Below are 27,499 nucleotides of genomic sequence, written 5' to 3' on the forward strand. Positions count from 1 at the left end.
AACAAGCTGGCAAAAGCAGTGTTGTATCTACCCCCAACATTTAATCTCAAAGTATATTTCAGCAGAGCAGCTTTAGTGGAATTTAGAGAAATGTCCTGTTTGTTTTGTTTTCCTTTATCCCCTTTCAGAGCCATAAATTTCCATCAGCTGTAGAAATGTAAATGTTATAGAAGAGCTGGGACTGTAAGGAAGGAGATTGCCAGCTGCATGATACAGACAGCCTTATTATCCTCCAAAGGGGACTGAAGGGTGATTAATCACAGTATCAAACCAGTGTATATAATGTCAGAGTACTTTCCATGGGGTTTACAAGACTTAAGCATGTCTAGTTATAAATTATGCTGGTATTAAAGGCCAGGGACCAGCTGTCCTAAATTTCTATATAGTCAGCTAAGTCTTTAGATTTACAATTCTGTTCCATCTGGGTGAAGCACAGCCTTCCTATACCTTTTCTTTAATCATAGTGTCCATATAAAATCAAAATCTCCTGTCTTATGGAAGCACAGGCTTTTATTTGGGGCATTGGTAGGCAAGAGCTTCAGGATGGGTGTTGTCAGTAGGGATCAAGGCTGCAATGCCAGCAGTGGGAAACACAAGTTCCTATCCTCACCGTGACACAGACAACCTGTGTGGCAGCTTTGCCTCATTGTGCTTCAAATCCTGTGTCATGGGATAATAGTGCTGGGAGCTGCTCAGGAATGTGCATTAGGGAACACACTGAAAAAATCAGATGGTGCTGAGGCACTAACGGGTCCTGTAAGTATGTGTGAGACAGGGTATTAAATAATTGGTTCCATTTAGACACCTCACAGTCTGAACCACTGGGCCCAAACTGCAATACGAGAAACCCTGCGCAAAAAATACCTCAGGTGCTTGGACTGTCTGTTCAAGGTAGTGCAAGTGAAGCTGGATCCATCAGGTTGGGTGGATGTCATTTCAGTCTCACTGGGTGTAAACAAGGAACAGCTCCACCAGCCTCAGCAGAGAAACACGGAAGAAGAATGAGGTGTGCCTGGCACTCTCATTTTTCGTTTGGTGTTGTAAAAAGTTTGATATCCACCGACATCATGATACACCTGGCCTTTCAACATCTCAGATCAATATCTGAGAGAAGCAGAATTCTGCCAGAACCTAACACTGGTGTAAATAAGGGAGAGTTTGGCCCACACACAACTAGATTATAATCACAGCTCCTGCACCACCTCCCTTCGCTCTCTGGCCAAGTAACTCCCCTGAATATGTTTCTTCATTCCTATAATAACACCTTTCCTGTGTGTTCCGAGGACTAACATGCTAAATGCTTTGTAATAAGCTTCTAAGCTGTTGGGTTCTGTGTAAATTCTGAGAGTCTGTGATACACAGATGCAGGACACATTCAGAGGAGACTGAAAAACAAGCCCTTCAGTCACCTCCTCAGTTTCTGAAATGGGAGAGGAAGGGGTCTACAATTACTGAAGTTCCACAGGGCCCTCCAAGCTATGGAAGCAGCTTGCTTACAGTGAGGCTGACCAAGCTAGTTAAAATGACACCAAGTTTGGGCTGATTGCAGGAACTGGCTCACTTTTCAGATATAATCCAGAGAAGCAATCAGATAAAAAGGAGTGACACAGCTTGATCCAAGGGCTGGGCACATCTCTTTGGAAGAGAGGGGGTGCAGGCTGTCCGTATGGCAAGGCTTACCGCTATCTTCTATACCACTGTTTGGGAGATGATCCAGAAACTTTTTTAGTGCCTGTATTATCATTGCCTGGAGTAGTAGTACCTGTGTTTGGTCAGGGCTTAGCTGATTCATCTGCTTTTTTTTACACTTAGATATTCTTTTTCAGAGAGATTAATTTCTTTACAGTAGTAGGGGTGCAGTTTTTTCAATCAGGACTGGATACTGTACAATAAGAACAATATTTATTTGCCTCTTGAAGAGTACACTTCACACAGAGAAACCAGAATGTGTTATTTTTGTAAAGTACAGGTAAATCATACTCAGGAAAGTTCAGTCTGGCCAGTGGCCTGCTCAAGGCCTTTGTTAAATACTTTAATCTCCCTGTACACTCATTTTATCATCTGTAAATGGAGATATTCTATGTTAGCATCTGATAATATCTATTAGATATCAAATATTAGCCTATCCCCTTTAAGACCTGCCAGCAAAGTGAACTCTGAAAAAGCCAGGCAAGGATTCTGAGTGTTTATTTATATGAGAAAATATTGATAATGGTGTCAGAGTAACAGAAAAAGTCAATGAAGGAACTGAAAGGAGAATTATCTCTGAATTCCTCCTCTATGCACTGTCTGCATGGGAAAAACTGCAAAGGGAAAAAAATAAAATAAAAACTATCAAACTATCATTCCGCTTCTTTGCTCAGATAAAACTTTAAACCTTATATGGCCATAAAGAAGACAGCATTGAAAGAAGGAGAAAATAGACACCTTGATCTTCATATGAGAAAATCGGAGTTCACATTTGGTTAATGTCACCAAATAAAGAAATCCGTGTTATTCCAGTGTTCCATCAAGAGCACACTGCTGAACAGAATTAAGGACATCTCTGCCTTACCGAGCAGCCGCACAGCTTCATGCTGTGATCCTGTCGGATCCCGCAAGCCCAGCATGACTGGGCTGGGTCCACAGTCGCTGTGAAAATTCCCAGGGAAAGGCGCGTCCCGCAGGTGCCGCTGGCTGAGCAGGGTCCCTCTCGCTCCATGGCGCAGGAATGTGCGCGGCGGTGCTAGGGGGCAGTGCGCTGCCGGAGATGGCCCCGACCGCCGCAGGGAGCCGGCTCCTCCGCAGCGCCGAAAGAACCGATCCTTGGAAAAGGAAACACTGAGCTGGGTGTCTTATTTACATTTCAGGAAGGAGAATCACCTTCTGCTTTCAGATACTCGGTTTATATCAGGTGCATGTTAACATCATTTTCCTTCCACAAGACCGGCCTGGAACCAGGGACAGAGACTGAGATATGAGCTGAAGGCATGTTCACTTGCCTTCTGATCACATTCCATTGTGAGGGATGCCGGCTGCTTCAGTGCAGAAGGGCTTCATCAACCTACAGCAACTGCTGGCAATAAAACACATACCAGGAGGGCTGAGAGAAAGAGAGAGAGAGAGGGGTGCAGAGAGAGAGAGAGACCCCACTATCACCAGAGAAAAATACCCTCACAAATGTCACATGTAGTGGTTGGTAACACTTCAGTTCCTCACCAGATCTTAGCTGGCTTAAACTGAGCTTAGCATGAATGAAATCAACCTGCAGTTCAACAGCCCTGCCACCTCCTTAACAATATAATTTTAAAAGCTTCTGAAGTAAGGGCCCTTTTCTATTTTAATTTTTTGACAACAAATTTACTTGATTCAAGAGCGTGGAGTCTTGCCATTAGCATTCTAAACTGTCCACCTGACAAGTTGCTCAAAAGCATTCTCTTGTCCTAAAAACTTTTCTTGAAGTTGATGATCTTTATATCTTTTACACCAGCTCAGCATCATGCCCTCTAGGCATTGTTTTCTGCTTTCGTGCAGCATGAGGGGAAGAGTAGGTGTTTTCAGAGCTATCTGATGTTCTTTCTACAGCACACCCCTGCCATCTTGTAGGACAGTAGCGAATGGTCATGTATCGCATTAGAAAAAGGTTCTCGTATTTCTTTATTATCTGCTTCTTTTTCAGTGAATTGTTTCTTTTCTAACACTGTCCTTGGAGGAGTTTTGTCTGAAATGTTTGTATTTCCTATGATTCATAGATGTGAAACAAGTTGAAAAAACTCCTGTTAATTCCACCATTTTATCAGTGAATTTTATATGCTATTTAAAATGAGAATACTCCTTCTTCAAAAATGTCTTTGATTCTATGAATACATACAAAAAATTCATTTGATCTCTTTCTCTGAGGTTGCAAAGGAATTATGTCACCTTCCTGTCTGCAAGCCAGACATAGGTAACACTCCATCCCATTCCCAAGCTTTTCATTGCAGGTACACCATTAAATTTTCATCAGCTCTAACAGTTCTATACTGTGTTCAGTCTTCAAGGATCCTTTAGAGACTGTGCCCACTGAGAGCACCCAGCCTGGTAGCAGACTGTAGGCAGCATGTGTTTCCAGGAATATTACATTATAAGGGGTTGTGGAATATGAAATCACCCCTCAGTAGTGTGGGGATCCTCCATTCATGTGTCATCAGCTGCAGAAGAGTAACCAGGAAATATCTTTTAACAGCCTTATCAAGCTGAAAATGCTTCCTGCACATGACCGTGCTCTTTGGCCCAAATCCAGCAAAACACTAAGGCACATGTTCAGCTCTAAGCACACGAGATGCTCTGCTGAAGTCAACAGAACCATTTACATACACAAAGTTAAATATAAGCTTAAGTGCATTTCTGGACCAGGGCCAGAGGACTCAGTACCATGCAGGGTTCAAGCCAGGAGGCTGTGATTAGATGGTCTGACAGAATCCGGGAGGGAAGGACACGACGTTATTTGCTTGGTTCTACCTGCCTATGCCTCATTCCAAGCAACTAATGTTCTCTCATTTTTGTTTATAGTAAGTCTTTCCATTTCTCTTGTTTTGCTTTCCTGCTGCTGTAGCCATTTCCAAATTGAAGTTTTGATTTTCTTTTTTAAACCCTTCTAAACTGCATCAATAGCTTTAAGTGATTGAACAAAGAGATTTCAAATAGATGAAGTGCTTCAAATGTTAATAAGAGCTGGTGTTCCCAGAGCTTTGGAGGCTGCACTAAATACAGAAGAGAGTGAGAGCAATTGAAAATCACTTTTCTGTTGTTCCTTTGTATGAACTGGTTTCTGGCTTATGCAATGCACAGTAATTAAAATGACTGGAATGCCTCACATTTTTAAGAGAGCTTTAAGGCAGCTCTGTGGCATTGCAGCCAGCAGAGTTCATGAGCAGATTCATGGCTGCAATCGAGGTTTGACGTTTCTATCCACGTAACTTGAAGAAGACAATATCTCTCTAGAAACTTTGAGGGGAGTTTGAGGAAGAAGGGATAGACACAGAAAAGCAGTAACATCTGCTCCCTTCATCAGCTCCATGAGCAGCTGTGGGGCAAATTTTCCTTTTGATGGAATAAGAGCCTAAAGGTTGGTGTGGTTGTCATTCATTGCCTTCTCTCACTGTAGCCTTAATGTCCTGCTCAAATTCAAGGGTGGGACAGAAAGCCTGTCAGACTGGCATGTTCTCTCACGGCTGGTTGCCCTCCCTGTGATGAGGTTTACTCTGCTTGGCAGGGGTGAGGGATTATCTTGGTGCTTTTCAGTTCCCCAGCACAGTCCAGGATTTCACTTTCAACTTTTCCAATTTTTGGTTTTTACTGAAGGTGGCTGACCGCTGCATCCCCGGTTGTCTCTCAGCTACTGGCCTGGCTTTTGCTAGAGATGATTGTCCACAGAGAAGCAGGAGAGCTGAATACAGCCTCCCTTGTGGGGGAGAGCTGGCTGACCTGAGGACATGGCCTTTTTGGCATGTTGAACTGCTAGATCCTTCTCCTCTCATCTCTCTGCCTCTCACCAGCTTCTGAAGGCATGGACTGAGCCTGCTTCCTCATTTCTCAGCATAATCTTTCTCTCCTTCTCATCAGAGGGCACTGTCAGGATACAGCTGTTTCCACAATCCCATGTGAGTGTAGGGAGGTAAAGATCCCAGGCAGGAGGCAGTAATCCTGTTATCTCTTAGACCATCCTGATGGTCTGCGGCTATTAGAGCTGCACCCCCTCCATGTGCCAGTCCCTAGAATGTGTCACTGTTTTTAAAGCAAGTTGGAATCTCCTAAAATCACCATACATATGAAAAGCAGAAAGAGCAGCACCACAGGGCCTTTTTTTTTCCTTGTTTCTTTAAAGAGCCTGGAAATAGTATTGGGCTGTCTGGTGTGAAGAAAGGGTCTTTTCTTTACCTGCAGAACAGGTGCAAGTGCAGAAAAAGTTGATGTCTTGAGTTGCTTCTCCCTGTGCAACCTTCAGAAATTTCCTGTAAGAATAAGCCAGTCTCCTCATCCCAATACTGCGGGTGTTACCAGTCTCACCTGAAACTGCAAATTAAGGGTTCCTGTAAGAATAGTCTCCTATTCTTACAGTCTCCTCATCCCAATACTGCGGGTGTTACCAGTCTCTCACCTGAAACTGCAAATTAAGGTATTAGTTACAAGGGCAGTCTCTAATGCAAGGATAGTGTCCCAGCAGGGAATGAACTCAGTGACTCCTGTCATGCATGCCACCCCATGATGTCAAACGTGAGAAGCAGTTCCTCTGTGTGGAAATCCCAACAGAGATTATTGCTCCAGCATAGGACTTTTCTTTTAAATCCAGACTTTTTCAATTCTTTTCTTCCTGTGTTCCCAAATCTGTACTGTATTCTAAACAGTAGCTGACTGCTCACTGACATCAGGCCCTTCCCTCAGACTCACAGTCCCAGCCAGGAGAAGCTGGGGAATTTCCGATGAGAGATTTCAAGGACGGATCTCTTTCTTCTCTAGAGCAAAAGGCAGCGCTTTGGTTTCCTCACTCTTTTGGAATTTTTATCCATAAATCTTGGCATTTGGTGTGAGACAAAAGATGAGGAGATGGTAGATCTGCAGTTTTAAGTGAGGACACTTATTTGTTTATTATCTTGCTCTTCCCAAGTGAAGAGTAATGCATTCCTCAAAGGAACTTTTTAGGTTGGCAGTGTGAGTTCCACACCTAATGTATTAATGTCAGGAGTGAAAAAATCAGTGTTTGATTTAGCACAGATGTGCGAAAATTGTATTCTTTTTCCATTGAAGACAGAGATAATCCACAGCCCTTCTTCCCTTCTCCTTTAACCTGACAGCCTCTATCCCTTCGCTGTGCCTTTCTGAGAGGTGTTTCTGAGGGGTGTTCCAGTGAGAACTACCCAGAGCTGGCAGGAACCAGGAAGGTGTAGTCTGTATGTACAGATTACATACCAGGAGTTGAACTCTGAAGATACCAAAGCTTGACCATGTGCTCTGAGCTAGCAAACACCTCTCTGTAGCTTTGCTGTTTGTAGCTGTGACACCAAATCTTGCACAGAGCGTTGGCCAGGGGTCCAGCATTATCCCAAGTGTCTTGCAGTGGGATCCTGGACTGCTCCAAAGCAGTGGCTCATCTCAAGTGCTAAGAGGTTGGAGAGGTTCTGAACACTTCTAGCAGAAGCAGGTGTCCAATAGCAGCTTAGCACAGCACATTCTCGCTTCTCCCTCTCCTCTTTCTCTCCCTCTGCCTGCCTCTCCTCCCCAAGGCAACTGCAAGAAGAGATTGAATTCTCACCACACAGGCCAGGGAGGCAGAAGGGTTCTCCCTAGAGACCTAGCTGAGGTCAGTGAGGAAAGTGCTCTCAGAGCAAAAGTTATGCAATGCATGGGAGGAATCTACAGTTTTAATCATGGGATAATTAATGGAAAATAATAAACAAAGGGCTGAGCAACAGCAGTTTCTACCAACAGAGGTATGATTCTCCAGCAGACTTTCCCCAGCACCTGACAGTTCAAAAGACAGTAGATAGACAAGCATTTTATGTGTTTTTATTTCAGCTGTATCATTATGTTCCCTAGATTATGACCCAGCATTTTTAAACCAAAATTTTGCTTCCTTTTCTGTCAGTTCAAGTTCAGCAGAACCACCAGAAGACCAGCCTGGGGAATGGGAAGGCAGGGGTCGAGTTCTGCACAGTGCCAGCAAATTCTTAGTGCAATTAGGATAGAAGGCACTAATCTGGTCTCCCTTTCCTCACAGGACAGCTGTGGGTGTACCTACTGAAGGCATTTCAATTCTCCCTCCCAGTGCTGAGATTGAATGAGCTGTTGCTGGAGAAAACCTTATCCCATTGATTTCTGTGCCAAAGAAGCAGGGTCATCAAGAAGAGCACAGTCCGCCCCATGAAAAAGAAGGAGCAAGCTAGGAAGGGAATCTTTTACTTCATTTGAAATTGACTTCCCCATCCAGAATAAAACTTCACCTTTGAACACCATATATGATGGCAACTTAGCCTAGAGAGGCTAATATAGCATAATCTGTGTATGGATGTGAGCAATAGCACTCCAGAGAGCTGGCTGGAGGAAACCCATACTCACTCCTAGTGATTGCAAGAGCATTTCCTTCTCCTCCTGCTCCTCCAGAACCTACCTCCTTAGCTTAGACAATGTCACCAAGTCCCCTAAGGTGTTTTCACAGTACCAATGCAATCACTTTTAACAATATTTTTATTCTTTTTTTCCCTGAAATTATAATCTGAAGGATTAAGCAGTCATAGCGATTTGGTTTTATTTTGAGAAAAGGCTTTTAAAAATAGGAAGGAGAAAATAGGAGAACCTGGTGCTGCCAAAATAACCCAACTTATTCCATCAGGCATTTCTGGGAAGAAGAAGGGAGGGAAGCTTTTAAAACCATGCCTGTGGCTGCACGTAAGGGATAGTTCTCAAAGGATTCCCTTAATCAGATTCTGAAGAAGATGGGTTGTCTCTTTGTAATTCACCCCATGTCTTATTCTAAGACCATATGCTCTGGTCACGTGAAGATTTACAGTCTCAAATTTACTGGCCTCAGAGAATCTGAAAGAATTATGCAAGAAATCATGTTCTGTCATAACTGAGGCCTCACACAGCCGTGCTTCCTAAAGACTGCTTCTAACTCGATATATGGCCCCTCTAGGGCTTTGTAAGCCCTTCTGGGGAAGAGGGAAGGGGAGGAAAAAGGGGAGCTGCTGATCATTGCCATATGTGAGAAGCATCCCTGTCTGCACGTGGATGTGACGTCCGTGTTGTCACAGAGGCCGAGCTCTGCAGAGCCCCCCTGTTTCCTGTTTCCAGTCAGAATCTCGCTGCCAGAGCAGGAATCCCATATCACTCTGTACTGCACTTACAAAAAAGGAAAATTATGGCCAATGGAGGGGGAAGGGGTGGGGGAAATCCTCTTAAATAGCCATGTAGGATGTCTGGGCAAGGATATGAGCCAGGAGTCCTCAGAGGCAGTAGAATAAGTGGGAGTTTAGCAAACAACCATTTTCTTCCTTTGACTAGTGTTCCTTAGAGACCTCAGTACTCCAGTTCTCATAGCTAATTTTAGCTATTTGTGGTTGGCCTGCTCCTAATGTTCCTTTCCTATCTCTCTCACACACACTGAACCTTGGGATAGTCTCTGTGGGTTGACAGATGATGTGAAAACCTCTAGTCTGCAGGTCAAATATCAAAAAATGAAGTGGGATCATGCAACTGGAAGCAAAATTTTCCTTTTTTCCAAATAAGGGAGATATATTCATATTAGAAGTTCTTAGCATACCAAGTTTATGAGGTTTTTTAAAAGTATATGAGGGGAATGACCTATTCTTTAAAATTTTATGGTAACCACCAAAGATGTTATCATCCCATGGACACTGCCTTTCCTATGCAGACTATGACTGATATGTTGTCATTATGTTTTGGCTCTGATCTTTGTTAGAAAAACCAAAACCACATTGTCCCAAACACTGTACTGATACATAACAGGCAGGATGAGTCCCTGCCAAAGGGCATTGAGTGCATGTTAGAGAGGGTTTAAAATGGACATAGTGGCAATAAATGTGCCATGCCAGGACTGAAGGAGCTTGCAGGCTGTGGCATTTGTACTGCAGATACCACATTCAGAGAACTCTCTTACCTGCTTTACCCTCCTGTGGTGAATTGACGTCAATTCTTTATCTACCACGAGGTTTGCTGTACAGATTGTGATGAGTCTGAAGTCCAGAGACACACAGGCTACAAAAAAAAGGTAAAAGAGTAGAGATGACTCCTCCTGTCTCAACCAAATTTTTCCAGTCATATGGCTCTTTTTCTTCCCCTAAATTTCTCCTGGATTCCCTATCTTGATTGCCCCTCCTCTCCACATAGAAATCTGTAGAGGATGCTCTGCGGGTGAAAAGTGTGTGCTCTGAATGATGGATGTGTGGGACTGTGGATAGTAAAAGGGTATATGAGCCCTTAGATGCTGACTCTGCTCTGTCAGAAAATTTATGACCCTGGAAATTGGGTCGCTAACCTTATTTGCAGTTGACTGATTTAAATAATCTTAGAGCCAGGTGAGGAATCCTGAGAAACTGATTAGGAGGAAGGAAAGGTAATTATTATGTCTCTCAAGGATAGAAAAGCAGTATTCCTTGAGAATAGGCCAGAGGCCAGATTTACATTATTAATTAGACAGACACCTCTGGTTTTGTGTTGGACCAGAAGCAAAAGACTGACTAGGGTGTCTTGGACAAGACTGCCTGTAGCACCCTGTTCTGGCTGGCCAGAAGCAGTCAGTCTGCACATAAAACAGACCTGTTGAGTTCTTTCCTGGGAGCTCTGCTGATTGCTGAAGGTCCCTTAATTTTTAAGAAGTGTTGGCAGCTTGTTTCACGTTCAGACAGAGATAAGTCCTGCCTAAACTGAAGGAATGAATGGAGGAAATCTCCCCCTGCTACACCCCATATACAGGTTGTCCTAATAATCCCTGAACAGATGGACGTGGTCATGTGAGCCCGTGAAACTCTATCTGTTTTGGAGAAGTAGTGGGTGTGGTGCAGTGGTCATGGACAGATATATGTGTTGCCTTTCACAGAGAAGCTCACTGTCCTCCAAAGACTGAATATCAACAAAATCCTTCCTGTGGGGACTTCCAGTTCTGCCCGAGCCAGCTGTAAATTCCTTTGAGGCTAAGACTAAGAAAACTGGAATCCTGGGAGGGCTTTGGTACAGTCCCAAAACCATTTCCACTGAACCTTCCCAAAAATATGGTTTCTCTGACCCAGGAATGTGAGCTCTGTAACAATGCAAAGCTCAAGTCCTAGACTGCTGGAATTAACCAGTATTAGCTCATTGCATCTTTGCGCTCCGTCTGTCTCGGCTAATACAAAAATCATTTTCCCTCTGGGACACAGACTTGGTTCCATTTTTGTGTAGCACCTGGCACAATGGGGATGTTGGTATTTGAGTGAGGTGCTACCTTTATATAAACAAATAAAAAAAATTTGTGGGACCCCTACTTTCTTCTTTGCTGCTTTTGAGTTGATTATTTAAGAGTAAATAATCATAAAGCATCTGAGTGAGCAGAGCAGAGCTAACGGCTGCTTCAGCCAGGAAATGCCTGAGGAGCAGGGAAAACAGAGACTGGAGTATAAATTGCTGTAGCACAGTGAAACAGAACTCATGAGCTGGTACAGACTGGCTGGAGCAGGAGATATCAGAAAAGTAGTTATGTACACAGAGAGCTCCTCTACTAGTCCCCACAAAACTGGAACAAAACTACATTTGCTCTACAGCAGGTGAAGGTCCAGTCCTCCAAACCCAGGACAGCTGGCCATTCTGACCACTGGAGCTACCAGCTGCCTCCTCACTTGCCAGACCTTCTGCTTTTGTCTTCTGTCCCTCACCATCTGTTTATCCTTTTCATGGGAGAGGTCCCTTCCAGTTGGCACCCTCTGCATGAGCCATTTGAAATATTTGCCTCTCCTACTGGGACAAGTTTCTTTCACATTTTTTGTGCTTCCTTGCATGATACCATTTATTTTCTGAATGAACATTCACAGTCTTCCCCTTTTAAACACAGAGGTTCTGGAGCGACACAACACCTCTTGGAGCAAATGCCTTCCCTAAAACCCTTCCCCTTGATGCTGAGGCCCCAGATGTCAACACTCTGTCTTCCAAGGATATAGACTGTAATCCAGGCATCCCTCCCTTGCCTGTGGTTTGTTTCTCTGTTGCAGTGAAGTGTCCAGTGAGCAGACAGCCAGAACTGCCACCAGCATGCCGGAAAGGGCTTGTCAAGGGTGGGAAGGAAGAGTGGCTGCACCACATTGTCTTCCAGGCATGTTTGGCACGTGGTCCCTAAGGGACTGCTGGATGCTGGAGTATATTTAGGGCAGCTTCTGGGCTACTTGAGCTCACAGTGAGAGAGGTAAGGCAAAAACATGCAGCTGCACCCAACTCCAAGGGACTATCTTGCTTCCCACTGCTTGTGAGAAAGGTCTGAGCAGAGCAGAGAGAACTTAGACCCACATCACACTACACACCAACTTCTCTGCCTCTTTCTAGCTGCCAAAGTAGGAGGCTGGGAGTTCCAGTGAAAACTTTCTTCTGGAGTGGGAAAAAAGACAAATAAAGAATAGCCAGTGCTGTGCTCACACTCTTCTTTGCATCCTAAAGTAGCCCCACAGACTGACATAAATGATTTTATTAACTTGTGCTCACATGAAATACACACAAACACGGAAGCAGGGAAGGATTTCAGGGCTGTTTCCAGCTCTGAAGCAGCTCTTTGACAGGGCTACACTGGTTGTTTTTTTTCTCCCCAGATGAGAGACTGGTCAACACCACCCCTAAACTCACCTCCACCCCCAAACAGCTGTTCTGCCAAAGGGTGGAGAAGCAGACCTCCTGACTGAGGGTGGAGCAGTTTAAAGGGGAGGAAAGCAGTGACTTCACTTCATATTAAGTAATAGCAGAGGAGGGTGTGCGTCACTCTGAAAAACAAGACTTTGGGTGGGGGCAAAGACTCTCTGCAGCATCTTATGCATGGAGCCTTCCTCTTTGTGGGAAATGAGCAGAATACACCATTCTGAAGAGTGAATTTAGAAAGTAAAATATCTTGAGCACCTCATAATCTTATTTAAGGGGATCCAAGAAGAACATCAAGGTGAAAGGGCTCATAATGGTGAAAGTCTTTTGGGTTAGACTTTAGGAAACACTTTCCTCCAGCAAGGATAGAGAAACATAGGAATAGATCGAGTCCCTGTGAAAAATGCAGCATGTGGAGGTCAGTTTTCCTAGGGGGCAGATGGCACTGGGGTCTGTGTACAAATACTAGGGGAGTGATGGCAGGACAGACAAAGGTGTCTTTGTGATCACAGTTTTACCTGCAAGGGTGCTGCTCACAGCTTCCTCTCACCCTGTCCAACTGAACAAGTATCACAAGATCTGGATCTATCTTCCCAAATAATCCTTTCCCTGCAGCTGACTCCTTCAGGGCTGTATGAACAGCCTCAGGCCAGTCTGTTGCATTCTCTCTGCCTGATTCAATTGGCTTCTGCCAGTCCTGACTACTGCTGAAACAGTCTGTCAGGCTTGAGAGCAGTCTGGTATGTTAGACATCATTCCAGGCTGCTCTAGGCAACACAGGAGGAAGAAGCAGTCTTGGACTCCAAAGGCTTCAAATGTAACAAATGTTTCCATACTGCTGATACTGTTCATACTGCTCTGAAAGTGCAATCACCAGAATGGCCATCCGAACAGAGGCTGTTAAAAGACTTCCCAAAGACTCTGTGCAATGCTTGTGGCATCATCAGTACCAGTGAGGACATAACCAAAGGCACTTAATTTCCTCTCCTAGACCTTCCAGGTGAAACTTAGAATACCTTGGCAGTGTCCTAGAGACACATGGCAGTGTGGGGGCACACCTCCCTCGTTCCTCTGGCTAGCACAGGGAGCTGCAGTGCTGTGCATCGGTGCTGGCGTGTGCTTCACTCACTGGGCATTTACCCAGGATTTTGCCTGGGCATGTTTGACCTTAGATCCATGCTACCACCCATATGAGTTATTTTATATCCAGTTTTTACACACCTTTTCATGCTGCAACCACACATGGTGAGCGCATCTCAGATGCAGTCAGGAATTCAGGCTTTGCTTAGGAGAGGTGTGAAAGCTGCCAGGCTGCCAAGGGGTCAGGCCCTTAATTTTTTTTCCTGTATATAGACTGAAACCCCAGTTTTGTGGTACCAACCTCCCAATGGCTCCTCATGCAGACTTTCATGAGAGACTCATCAAGTCTGCAAAGAGCTCAAACACAGGCAATAAGCAGCTTTCCTCAGCCTTGCCTCAAGTATATGACAAGGGAAATATAAAAAATTAAGGAAGGAATAAATGTACTCTTTCTTCCAGTCTGACTGACAACAGCAAGGGCAGTTCAATTTAATTAATAAATAGAATTTCGTGTTCCAACTTCCAACTTGAGAAAAATAAATTAACTGAGTGTTCAGAGAGTTCTACTGCCTTGCTCACAAATCATAAATGGCTTAGCAGAACAGCACTGTTTTGGAAATAAAGAAGAAAAGGACAAAGGAACATAAACAAAATAACAGGCATCTACCAGCTCCCAAAATGATACTTGCCAAAGCCCTTTCTCATTGCTTGCTGGCACAGCTGCTAGAGCAGACCATTGCTCCCCTGGTCTGCAAACACTCCACTCACAGCTGACAGTTCAGGGGCACTGCCACACACCTGCTGGGTAGCAAAGGCTTCCTCAAGCTGGAGCTGAGATGGGTTAGGAGCCCCTGACCAGTCCCTCTGGCTTGCTGCTTCTTGCAGCTATTCTAACTCCTTTAGCAGCTCCTCTTAAGTGGGTCCAGCTAAGCATCTCCCACCACCTGCAGTTCCTGTTAAGCACTCCTGATCCTCACTGGGTTCTGGCTTTTTGTTGCTCAAAGACAACTTCTTCAACAGCCTTTTCTGGTCCTCTAGTTTGCTGTATTTTTATCAGCCAAGGCTGCAAACCATTACATGAGGCTAAGGGTGGTGATCTACTATGGCACAGCTAGTCCCAGCTTTTCACACTTGGTCATCCTCATTATCCTCATTTTTATGCTGATGATGTTGTTGTTTTCTTACACAAATCCATCCATATGTGCTAGCACATGTTGATCAGTATTAGGCCCACCTCTAGGCTGCTTCAGCTCTTCTCTCTCAAACCGAGGCCAGCAGAGCAATTCTGTCCCTATAGCTCTCCTTCCCTCTGGGCTGACATGCTGGTCAGCCAACAAAACAGAAATGGAAACACGGGGTCTAAGTTAGTTCCCTGTATCTTGCAGTCAGCCTGAGGCTCTCATTAGGATTCATCAAATCCTAAAAAATAGTAGTTGTCCTATATAAGCCTCAGGACAGTCCTCTGTTTATAACAACTTAAGATCCTACTGTCACATCCATGCTGCAGACAAATGAACTCAGAAAGACTAAGCCATACTAGCAAATTTGTGAGTCCCAATGCTTCTCCACCCCTTCCCTGTTTTCTTAGAGCAGGCACTATTCCTTTCCCAAAGCAGGGAATTAGTAACACTAATGGGGGAATGTGTCACCTCTGCATGCTGAGCGTGACTCACAAAGTCAATACAGCCTTAGCAGCTGAGAAGAACAATGAGTTGTGTTCTCAGTTACGCTTTTTTTGGCTGCACCATCACTGGAGCTCAGAACAAGGGCAGTGATGTCATGGCCATAGGCTTAATGTGTAAGTATCATATACAGCACTACCAGCTCTCTGTGATCTGTTACTTCCACATTAACGTAACTTGGGGCATATAAACACACAAATAGTTGCCAGAGCCAAGAATAAGTAATTTGGAACAGATTATTTTATTTCAGGCTTTTAACAAGGATGCTTGTCAGTCCCAACAGGCTTATTCTGGGGAGGTAGTACCTAGCTCAGAACTGAGCTATATAATTTAGTCAAGACCTCAGCTATAAAGACAGAAGTTTGGAATGTAGAAATGGGCAGACAAGAATCCTGCTAAAAAATAGCTTACATTTTTCTGACAATTAGCCATTGTTGCAAGTATTTATATAAATAAAGAAAGAGTAAGGAAAAGTTCAGAGACAAAGGAGGAAATTACTCCCAGCCATTTTCAAGAAAATTACTTTGAAGCATTTTGTGCACTTGTATTTGAGCAAGACTTTTCTCCGTTAGCCTCTGAGTGGAGTGGGGAATTGTTCCTTCCTTCCAGAAATGTGCTGTGTGTATTAAGTGGTCTGTCAAAGGAGCCAGTGCAGGAGGGGTGTAGAGCTGAGCAGACAGTGACATTGTGATCAGAGGCCAGCCCCTGGGTCATGCAGGCAGCTGGAACTCGCTGTAACCTGCCTGGAGCGTGTGCTGATAACCCCGGCTGCGGGGTGGGTTCACGGGGAGCTGTGAGCAAACATCCTCACCCCATCACGGGGCTGGAGCCTGCACTGGGCTCTGGGCAGCCCACGGTGCTGCTAGAACCCAGCTCAGGGCATCTGAACTGCACAGGGATGGGGCTGCAGGAGCTACTGTCTGCTTCTGCAGGGACAGCTGTGCCAAGAGCGACAGTTCCCTGCTTTATAAAACTCTTTCCTAATGTATTGCCAGGTGCCTCAGGTGACAAGGCTTGCCTCTGTCCCATGTTATGGGCCCCTTTCATCATTTGCTGGGTTAAGCCAGGATTCCTCTGGCCAGAAAAACAGGGGAAGCCCTGAGAATTCATAACACGAAATCTTATCTCAAGGGAAAAAACAGAGGCATGTGTGTAGAGGCTTGTTGAACTACACATTCCTCTAATAGTTTCCCAATGCTGAGTACCAGTGGGACAGTCACACACTTTGCTGCGTGTTCCCAGCAGGCTGGAACCTTTATCTGCGGGGCTGGCTGGTGCTGGAGCCCTGCCAGTCTCCCTGGAGAGCAGCTGTGGCCCCCTCGGTTCCTGTGCCTCTGCACTGGGCAGCAGATTGGCGGAAGCTGGTGCAAAGCTGCCTGTCCGATTAAATTTGTTATTTTGCAAAAGGATTTAGCTTTGCTTGTTGGTTATTACTTAAGAAAAATCCTAAGCTGGTGCTTTAACCTGTTTTAAACCTTTCACAGGGTGAAAGAATCTGGTTCCTTTGCTTCCAAGTTGTAAACAAGGAGCACAAAGCTGAGAGAGAGCAGAGAAAACAAAACAGTTTTAAAATACTATTTTTCTTACATTCTTTTTGTTTTTCAATCAAAAATTGTGTTTAAAATTTCTTATACTAAAAGGCTGCCACATCAGAAGTGTTGCTGAACTTTGCTTCTGAAAAGAATCTGACAACAGGTCATTAGCCACCATCTCAGACATACTCCAGCTCCCACGCATACCTGCTGTCTCTCCAGGGATGTGCTAGTAAGCCCATCCAGAAGGGTTTGTAGATTATAGAGATGATGAGAGATGTTCACATGTTTCATATTTTTTCCTGTACAAAAAAAAAAATAAAAAGCAGAGGAAGCCAAATTAAATACTCCACTTATTCCAAGAAAAGCTGCCTATATACGAGATTCTCTCTGGCTTAATTGAGCTAGCAGCTCACTGTTGGTTGACTGTTAGTTAAAACAAAACTTTTTCAGTTGAGACTGTTCCAGGTGAGCAGGGACTGGTAGGCTACAAGTGAAGATGACTGTAAATGTATTGTCTGAGTACAAAAACAACTCTCAGATACTGTTGTAGTTGCAAAGCCAGAAATTGCCCATGAGAAGTGCCCAAAGAAGGGTTGACACTGAAGTTTTAATTTCTGTACTCTGAGACATGCAGTGTAGATCAGTTCTTTCACAGGATTCCTGTCACGGGATTTCTGCAATTAAAAAAAATAAACACTTCAGGTTTAGCTTTGTCCTTCTGCTCAGTGGATGAACTTAGATCATCTTTAGTTCATAGGGTTTGAACAAAATTCTGACAGCAGAATTACTAAAACCCCTTTTGAGCTGATGGCATTCAGCAAGATATCATATCTAACTCTTTCAGAAACATCAACAAATTTGTTTTCACAGCAGGACAGTAAATATTGTGTATTTTGTAAATGAGAGGCTGCCTGCTGAAAGTGCAAAGTCACATTTGTGTATTTGATACAGAACGATGAGGACTTGGATTTTCAGTTTCTACCATGCTGAAGCACTATATATTCAAAGCACGAAGTCCAGGTGCATTTGCAAGTGTTCATTCCCTTTTGCAAGCCAGCTGTGGCTCAGCTATTCTGGGGACTCTGGCTGCAATGCCAGCTTCAATAGTTTCCACCCTGGTCAGCAGAGCCCTTGCCTTCCCACCCTGGCCCTACACTGAATCTCACAACACACACACACTTTCAGTTTTGGGCCTGTTCTGCAAATAGGATCAGGGAATCAATTCATAATAAAAATAACCCTGCTTGGCCTCAGAGCACAGTCTGGGACTGGAGGCTATGTTAAGCACGCAGAAAGCAATGGACAGCCTTGTCACAATCATTCCTGGGGAATCTGGCTAAGCTGCCCAGCATCACACTGGATGACAGGAGCACTGGTCAGCTCTGCAGGGCAGCAGTCCATCCCTAAAGTCCCATGATGACTCTTGCTGCTGCTTCTGCAGTCCCTTTTCCTCTGCTGACCGCTGCCATCGATGTCCCACGATGCATGAGGCAGGGGGTACTGCAGAGAGCCCTTGTGAGGCTTTCACAGCCATGAGTGCCCATCAGGGGATGCTTCAATGTTACCCAGGTAACTTTCATCCTGGATTTCTTAGGTTTCTAAGCACTTGACTCCACAACCATTACAAATATTTTATGCAGGCATTTTGTGTGCAATATGCACCACATGTAAAAGTTGTTCTTAGGGACTTGGTTTGGTGAAGGACTTGGCAGTGTTAGGTTAATGCCTAGACTTGATATTAGAGGTCTTCCCCCACGTAAACAATTCCATGATTCTATATGTCCTCATTTAAAGTAACCTGAAGTACAAGAAGAATGAGAAAGGGAGGAGATGTGTAACTGGACAAGGCTGAGGACCAGAACCAATGCTTTGTCCTTGCCCGTTATATTATTTGGAGATAAAGGAGTTTGGAGGGATTACCAGCAAAGATTCCCCACTCTCAGAACCTGGTTGTTGCTGTAAACTGCCGAGCTGAGCTACCTGTTAGTCCCTTGTAGAGAAGCTGCCACTTGCAAAGTGCTAGTTCCTATTGGAAGCAAGATGGTTACTGTGATGTACAGCACAGACTCCTTCCTAACCCATGACCACTGCAAATATGTCAGTGCCTCTGTTTGACACACAGAGCATGCATTACAGGCTTTGCTTCATGTCACTGCCTAGCAAAATCCTTTTTTGATCTCTCATAAGGAGAAATACAGAAAATAAGTGACAGTTCCTCTGCAAGTATTGCCATTATTAGGACGGTCTGTCTAGCTCCTCTCCAGTAGGACCAACTCCCAGACATCAGCTGGAGAAGTCTCAAGGCCTTTCTGACATCTTTATGACACATGGGATATCCTCATGTCGCCTGCTTCCTTTCCTTTTAACGTTTCAGCATGGTAAGGATGGGACAACAGCGTGAGCCACATCACTTATACTCTTGTGCCCTCTATTCTCTATTTCCCCAGATCATTATATCAGCTTTAGTGACAGTCTGTATTACTAAAATGGCACAGAGCCAACCACTGAAGGGGCTAAAACCTGGCACAGGACTAGCTGTTGTGAAGTTCACTAGAATAACAAATGAACTTCAGCTGGGTCATCCTTAAAATCATCTATTTTGTTTCTTTCATTGCACCTGAACCAAGCTCCTCATTCTCAGTTTTTAGGCTGAGAATATCTGTGCCTTCCTGCTCCCAGTACTACCCCAGTCTGCCATTATTTTTTTTTTCAAGTATCTTCTGATGCTTACCCTTTTCTCTTTGTGGTGTGCTGCTTCCTTCTCTCCCACTCCAGAGTCTGTGGGACAGGCTCAGACACAGCCAGCTAGCTACCCTAGGGGTCTCATGCAGCAGAAAGTCATTGTGGGGCACACTGCACTGAGGCAAAGTAACAGCAAACCACTTCCCACTTTCTGGAAGATTATCAGCCGTTCACAGATGGGGTGCACAACAAAGATAATCCAGCAAACGCCAATCCCACTTATTCTGAGCCATGTCACTTCTTCAAAAAAACAATCTTGTTGAGTGGCATCGTTAGAGGTGTATCATGCATGAAAGATTTGTCATACTTTTTCTACCTGAAAGAGGCAGCTCTTATTTCCCTTACAAATGCAGCCTTCTCTAATCTTGTTGAGCGGCATCATTAAAGGTGAAAGATTTGTCATATTTTTCTACCTGAAAGAGGCAGCTCTTATTTCCCTTACAAATGCAGCCTTCTCATTCTCTTTCCAGAGGGTCTTTAAAAGCACTGACCCAACATTTTTCCACAGTTTGATGTGCCATGTCCATCAAACTCAGATTTTCTTGTTATTATATCTGTCATTACAGTCTGCAAGATACTGAAAGGCAAGCTTGATACTTGGGCTTTCTGTAATGACCTCCCCATAGATATTTCTCTGTTAATAACCGTAAAGATTAAATACTGCAAATAGCAGGAATTATGATAACTATAAGGTGAGTGGTAAAATTACTCTTGAAATCAGCCTTACATTTGAACAAAATGTAGCAATATCCCTTCTGGAGAAGCCAGAAGCACTCTCTTCTTGCAGGATGAAAGGAGCTAAGGAATGTGCTGGCTGGCACTGAATCCCTGTCCTCTTGGGTCTTTAATAGGTTTCCTGCTCCTGAAGGTTCAAAGAGCAATTACAGACTCCAGCAAAAGTACAGCAAATGGAAAACAGATTCTCTGCCTTTCACTGAAATGCCAAGAAAATAACTGAAAGATGGAGGACTCAAAGTCACCACATTGCAGCAGTTGACTGAGCTGAAGGGAAATTTCCCTCTGTTCATCCCCAAGGCCAAAGGTAGTCCCTGCCATGTGAAGTGGGTGGTGGGAGCCCAGTTTGCTGACCCCTCTCCCTGAGGAGGCTCATGTTAGTGGAAAGAAATGATACCAGGCAGCTGGAAACTGCCTCTGGGCTCCAGCTCTTTCGCCTCCATGTTGGAGGTTTGGGTTTGTACCTTTGAATTGGCTTTTGGAGAGGAACAAAAGCAAGGTCAGGGCAGCTTCCTTCACTGCAGCAAGTCACCCAATATATGGAGAGAGCCTTTTCCCTGAGAACAGGTTTTTTGCTTGGTATTCAGCAAACTCTGCCATACAGGGCAAACTGAATAAGCCTGTCTGAAGTGAAAAACCATCCAAGCTGCTTTGCATCATGTTTCATTGCCACCTCAGATTACTTGAGATTAAATCCTATCATGGGTGGCAGGGAGAAATAGCTAATAAATCTGAGCATCAGCAATAATACCAACTTTGTGCTCAGACAAGGATGCTCAGTATCCAGTGACAGTACAAGTAGGTCACCCAGCCAGTTTAGCAACAGGAGGAACTTCTCCAATGAGACTTAATTCTGGCACTGTTCAGTTGTACCACACTCATCTGGGATGTAGCTCAGCCCTGCAGTTCCTCAGGTGTAGAGAGGAAACCATATCCTCATAATTAGACAGTTGTGATGAAATAATTGCTAAGGATTTCTTTGGTCATCTTATATTACAAATTGATGCTTCCTCTAGTTTTCCTTACTGTCTACAGAGGAAGAAGGAATCCATTCTCTCCTAACCATATGGATGTGTAATTCCCCTTAACCAAACAGGAACCAAAGAGAAATTGAGTGCGAAAGAGGATGGGTAAGGAACAACTGAATGAATAAAAGGCCCCCTTATAACAGCTCTGACCTGGATGGGTGGGGTTTCCCTAATCCCTGACCTCCTGCTAACAAGTATGGACTACAGGCAGAGTTTGGATATGAAATATCCAAATCCAGAGCCAGGCACATTTGGAGAGTGAATGAGTTTTTTGGTCCTATCTTTGCACACCAGGAAGAAGGACTTGCAGTCAAAACAAAATTTAAAATTAATTGATTTAATTTTTTCACCTTTTGAAACTCTTTCAGTCTATCTGGGATGGAGAAATAAATCTGTTGCAATTAAAAGTTATGACAGAATGACAGGTAATTTTTCCCAGAAGAAGATGTTTTGAGTTAACACGTTTGGACAATGCAAGGTGAAAGTGGCCTTTTCTCACTGCAGTTTATTGGGTCTGTAGATGTTAGCTGGCAGTATCAGCTCACTGTCTCTACCCCAGGCCTCATCCCTTCTCCTTTAACTTCACAATTGATATAAATTTCAATTTTTGTAGGTAAGGAAAGAAGCAATAGCAGAATGGGAAAGCAACAGTTTTGAAACTTCCAGCACAACAGAGGCACACTATCTTCCATAAATGCCTAATTTCAGTTTGAACGTGGTCTTTCCTTTATCAACCCCCTACTGTTGCAGTCTTTTTGGACAATCTCTATGAATTAATTTGGAAACAATAGCCCCCAGTGCTACTTTAGAAACACCTAAAAATGGTAAAGCTCTGCTATCTTCTAGGCTCTTTAATGTCAATTTAATGTCAAGGACTTCTAGGTGGGTTAAAAAGCAGCTGGACCACAAGACTCAGGAGGTAGTGATGATCAAATGCTTAGCATCTGCTCACACCCAGTAATAAATGGTGTGCACAAGAGGTTGATCCTGTGGTCCATATGCTACACCAAGAACCTGGATAACATACACATGCACCCTCAGCATATCACTGGAAGATGCAAAATTATGACATCTGACACATGAAATGACATCTTCAACTTAGAAGCACCTCAAAGACATAAGGATTGTAGCAATAGAAACCTCATGAAGTCCAGTAGAGAGAAGTGCAAAGTTCTTCACTGGAGCTGGAATGATTCCTACACACTGGGAGGGAACTGGCTGAGGTGAAAGTCAGGAGGAAAGTCTGGATGTTACAGTGGATTTCAGGCTGAATGAACTGATGCTACGTTGACACCACAAGGCACTACTGTGTTCTGCACTACATTAGGAGCAGCACGGCTGGCAGATCTAGGAAAGTTCTTTTCCCTTGTGCCTGACGCTGATGAGGCTTCATAGGACACACTATCCATTCTGGAACCTGAACACTGCAGAGGGATGTCCAGATGTCCAGATGTCCAGATGTCCAGAGATTGTCCAGCAGAAATCTAGCACTCTGACCAGAAGTGGTCAGAGGCCTGGAGCACGATTGGCAAGGGTGTGTGAGGCACGTTGAGGCAGGTGAAAGGAAGAATAATCAAACAGCCTGCAAGGGCCTGAAGGGTGGGAGCAACTGGAGATTGTCCAGCAGAAGTCTAGCACTCTGACCAGAAGTGGTCAGAGGCCTGGAGCACATGATTGGCAAGAGTGTGTGAGGCACGTTGAGGCAGGTGAAAGGAAGAATAATCAAACAGCCTGCAAGGGCCTGAAGGGTAATTACAAGCACAACAGATCCACGTTTTTCTCAGCAGTGTCAGATGATACACCATTGAACAGGAGCCACAGGAGCTGGACATTAAGAAGGAAATTCCTATAAAGGTAGTGCAGCATTGGAACAGACAAGCCACAGAGGTCATAGAATATCCAATTTAGGCAGTTTTCAGGATGCAGCTATTCAGAGTTAGGGCTGACCAGATGATGTGCTGGCAATAGTACTTCTGTGAATAATTCTGTGGGTGGAGTAGATGACTTCTGCAGCAGTTCCAATCACAATATCTATTGTTCTGTGATTCTTCACAGTCACTAGTCAGTGAATTTGACAGGGGGATTTCCCAAAGTTCACTGTACAGATAGAGTTATTTCCTAGCAGACTTGGATCATTGCATGCCTGACAGCTATTTTTCCTCTAAAATATGGTGAGCAGCATTATAGTTAGATTTCCTCATGCCAAGCAACATGATTCCCATTTATTATTCTGACTCTAAGTCAGCCACAGATCATACATACATAGAACTTGAGCATGAGATGGATGCTCTTTGGATCCATCTTTGGCATCAGGTGCACAATCAGCATCTTCTCTAATCAGTCCTCGGTCAGAGAGGGCCTCACCAGGCAGTAACAAGGGATTTTAAAGTCTTATGCTCTTTGAGGTTTTGAGAGCAAACTCAGACCATCCTTGATGGTCAGAGACACCTTTTGGATTTTCTCTTCAGTTCTGAGAAGCTATAAAGTCATTTTCAGAGGTATTCAGCCACAATAGAGACAGTGCTACAAAACCCCTGAAGCAGAGTCAATTGGCTTCAAATAACTTATTGTCATGTAAAAATACTCTGAAGGCCCATGCCTATGTCCCAGATATATATGCATGATACCTATGCAAGAAAAGGCACTTATTCAGGTGGCAGCAATCATTCCTTGCTGTGACAGCTAAAATGTGAATGCTAGGTCCTCTTTTTACCAAAGTAGTCTCTTTGTCACAGAGTAGTACCCTGAGTGAGTCCTGGCTACAGACACACAACAATGACAAACAGCCAAAGTCTAAATCTGGTAACTGCAGCCCATATTTCGGTCAATGACCCTTGAGTCAAAAAGGCTGACTAGTACCAAGGCAAACCCAAACTCAAAGTGTTGCATTTTTACAAAGAATGCAATACTTTTACTCCACTATTTATGACTAATGTATCACAAGGACTTAGAGCTGCTAGTTAATTTGCAGTAGTATTTATGAATCAGAAGAGGGACAGACTTGTGGTTACGGCTGGACTGACATTTAGGATGTCTGGGTCCAATTCCTAGTCTAGCATAGATTTTCCTTTGTAAACTTTGGCAGGGCTGCTTCATCTCTCATCCTCAGTTCCTTGCCTACAATTTTTTTCCTCCAAAAAAGGAGGCTTTTTAGCTGTCTGATTCATTTTAGTTGTGAAGTATTTCTGTCGTTTCTGACATCCAGGAAAGTACAGAGTAACATGTATGATGTAACAAATTATGCTTTCAGCTGCAAATATCTCTAAAACAGCCTAAAAGCTGGTGGTGTTTGCTTCAAAAGCTAACAAACATACCCTTGAAGAAACCAGCCTGGACAAGTGAATGTAGCAAGTAGAAACTGCATTCAAAAGTAATTGTTTATAATGACTTCAGTTAAATACCTGACACACTATTGCTTTTTAAACCAGTATCAGCACAGACATATTTACTACCATTTCATGCCAAGCCATTTTAGGTAATAGTACAGACTCCCACTGTTATTTCTATCACCTGTACTATATTAAAAAAACAAGTATTGGAGTATTTTCTGATCATCAAATGTGAAGCAAGAATTCTATTTTTGACATTTTAAAATATTCTTTACAAATTGCAACATTCAAGTGCTTATCAGTGATGTCTTCCAGGGATGATATCTCTACCTTTCAACATAGAAAATAGTTTTAAAATTGAACCTACTGCTGATTAGGTTACTTTGCAGCCTGAAGTTTTCAGAGGTTGACTGAAATGCCAAGAAAATATGAAAACAAATGTGGACATAATTATTTCGGTCTTACTGTCTCTTTTCAGAAGAGACCAGGCACCATGAGGTCTAGATTTAAAGAAATAAAATCAAGAATTAGCAAGTCACATTTTATTCACTTGCGTCTTTGGATCTCAGAATGGAAACACATGGATCTCAGGGTGTTAGAACTAAAACTTATTTTTTATTCTATCAGCAGAGCTCTATATCCTTACAGACATGTCAAAAGCTGTCCCCCCAAAAGAATAAAGCATAAATATAAATACAGAATGGGGATTTAATTCAAAAGCAATTGCAGACTAATGTATGTGCCTGGAATCAAAAGGAGAAGGTAGATATCTTCAGAATGAGATACAGAGATTAAAACTATGACAAATAAAAGCTTTTGTTTTCCTATCAGAAATGCAATAATCAGGGTAAATTCTGTGTACAGGGCATATGAGTTTTCAGTACTAAGCAAGAAAAGACAGCATCCACAAAGTCCAGCAATGCAGTCAGGTGCACCCTCATTGAAAATGGTCTTTGTGCATGCCAGGCATCTTTCATTCTGAACTGGGAGAAGCCACAGGTTGGAGTTAGTGGGACAGTGTCTGTTCTGGGAAACAGCATGAGCTGGAAAGTTCTCCAACAGTACTAAAGGGCAGCAAAACCAGAGAATGCATGGGGCCTTGACCTCTACAGAACATAATGTGACCGAGTGGAAAACAGCTGCATATGCATTAGCTCTGCCTGCAGCACAGAGAAAGATCCCAGCAGAGGTCATTGTGCCCAGCAAATTGCAGCTCTTCATTATATACAACTCTGAATGCAGTACTACCACCAAATTCACATGGCTCTGCCCCTCTAGTTATAAACCACAAAGCCTGATGGAAAAAGGAGGAAGCCCTTGGGGAACTTCTGCAAAATTAGAGGTAGGAGGTGATGGACTCAATGAATGATGGACTCAATGAGTTTCCTAAGACTTGCTGTACTATGGTGACAAAGGCTTACAGGGATTTTGGACAAGCATGCTGAACTTTAAAAAACATTACAGGGCTTCTACAATTTTCCAGAATTTACCAGAATGTGAGGTCCTATCAGGTGGCCACTCTTCTACACCTTATGAGCTGATGAGGACCTTTCCACCTGAAGCCTTTGAAAGCCATTAAGAAAGTAAATATTAATTGGAAGTACCATTCTCCCCTTTCTTTAGTTATGTTTCGAAATAAGGCAGATTCTCATAACAAAAAAAATCTGGAGAGAAGCTAAGGTTGTGTAATCCTCCTGCATGATCCTAGGCTACCAGCAGAATGGTACAGCTCAGTTTTGAGGCTCTAACAAGCACCAGCTGAATCTGCCACCTCAAAACATGGGAAAACAAGAACTGATGGGCTCATCTGAGGGCTTAGCCTCCCTGCTGCCATATGGTGCACCTAACAACTTACCAAAACAGCACATTGTTGAGAAAAGGGGAGAGAATAAAAATAAACAAAATAATGTACTGTAAGAACAATGAGGTAGAAGGGCTAGATTAATCAGTTAGACCTTTCCCATAACACAGCCATCGTTTCAAACCCTAATAGTTATTGGTGAAGCAGCTGCCAGTGCTGTTTCAGAGTCACAATTGCAGGTTCTGCTGGCCTGGGCCCGAGACTGTCACAGCTGGATAGCAAGGCCTGACCCCTGCTTCATCAGGCCACACAGCATGTCCAGACCACTAAAACCTGTCCCTCTTAGCCCATTAACCATCCCTACAGGTTACTTCAGCTGGCCACCTGCTCTGACTTTGACAGCCACCTCTGGTCATCAGTAACACCTTTGTTTTAACAAGAACATGCAGAGTTTACACACACATACTCACTCCATTCTGTCCAAAGAAAGGGGTTTTTAAAACAACATATTCTAATCCATCCTTCAGACTGGATTTTTACTTCCCTGAAGTACAGCTGTTGCCCAAAATGAGGATGTTCAAGCTCTTCCTGTGCATGTTAAAGTACCACTGGTTTGCCCAGCTTATGGCACATAATTAAAAGGCACAATATCCCACCCCATTATATTTGAAACTTTTTTTTTAAACTTCACTACTGTCATGATAGAACATAAAGTACCAGCTGAACAGACTCAAGCCTACCCATGAAGCCTACTTATTAATCCCTTTCTGTTGCTTCCCAAGAGGGTAAGAGGGGACACCATCCTCACCAGACCATGCATTTTTCTCAGCAGAGGGATCTCCATCCCCTTCAAACTTGAGTTGTTCAGCTCCCAAGGGAAAGCCTGCTTCAGTAGTTAGAAGCTGTGCAGTGTTGGTATTACATCTGTAAAGGAAAGTAAACACCTTCCTGTAAATCTCTGTCATGCATGGCTACAAGGGTGGTTACAGTACATGATATTTACTTGCTGGGAAACAGGCAGAGGACACACACAGATAAGCTTTTCACAGAGCTCATACACAGCTTCCGTGCTTGTGCCAGCTTTTGGAAACCACTCACCAAGGCTGGCTTCGAGCATGAGACCTTACTTCCGTCATTCCCAGGACAATCCTTTTTGTCCCACACTTGATTTCTCACATAAAGGAATGTCACGGAAGATAAACAGATACAGCAGAGGAAC

At 43.7% G+C, this 27,499-nt stretch overlaps 1 protein-coding gene and 1 long non-coding RNA gene across 4 annotated transcripts in view; one reads left to right on the plus strand and one right to left on the minus strand.

The window, feature by feature from the left end:
* SYN3 (synapsin III) overlaps positions 1–27,499 on the plus strand; it is a 196,978-nt gene that overhangs the window by 106,055 nt on the left and 63,424 nt on the right. The window lies entirely within an intron of this gene.
* Positions 1,980–27,192, minus strand: LOC120510087. Of its 3 annotated transcripts, XR_005629418.1 has the most exons (6): positions 27,089–27,192; positions 16,850–16,944; positions 9,635–9,732; positions 5,899–6,033; positions 2,555–3,055; positions 1,980–2,303 (listed from the first exon to the last, which is right to left on the minus strand). It is a non-coding gene; the product is annotated as an uncharacterized LOC120510087 (long non-coding RNA). The 3 variants fall into 3 exon arrangements; XR_005629417.1 differs by having other exon boundaries at positions 1,980–3,052; XR_005629416.1 differs by having other exon boundaries at positions 1,980–3,055.

Source organism: Passer montanus, unplaced genomic scaffold (genome assembly GCF_014805655.1).
Source record: "Passer montanus isolate IOZ18808 unplaced genomic scaffold, ASM1480565v1 scaffold55, whole genome shotgun sequence".
In the NCBI taxonomy this organism is placed as follows: domain Eukaryota; kingdom Metazoa; phylum Chordata; class Aves; order Passeriformes; family Passeridae; genus Passer; species Passer montanus.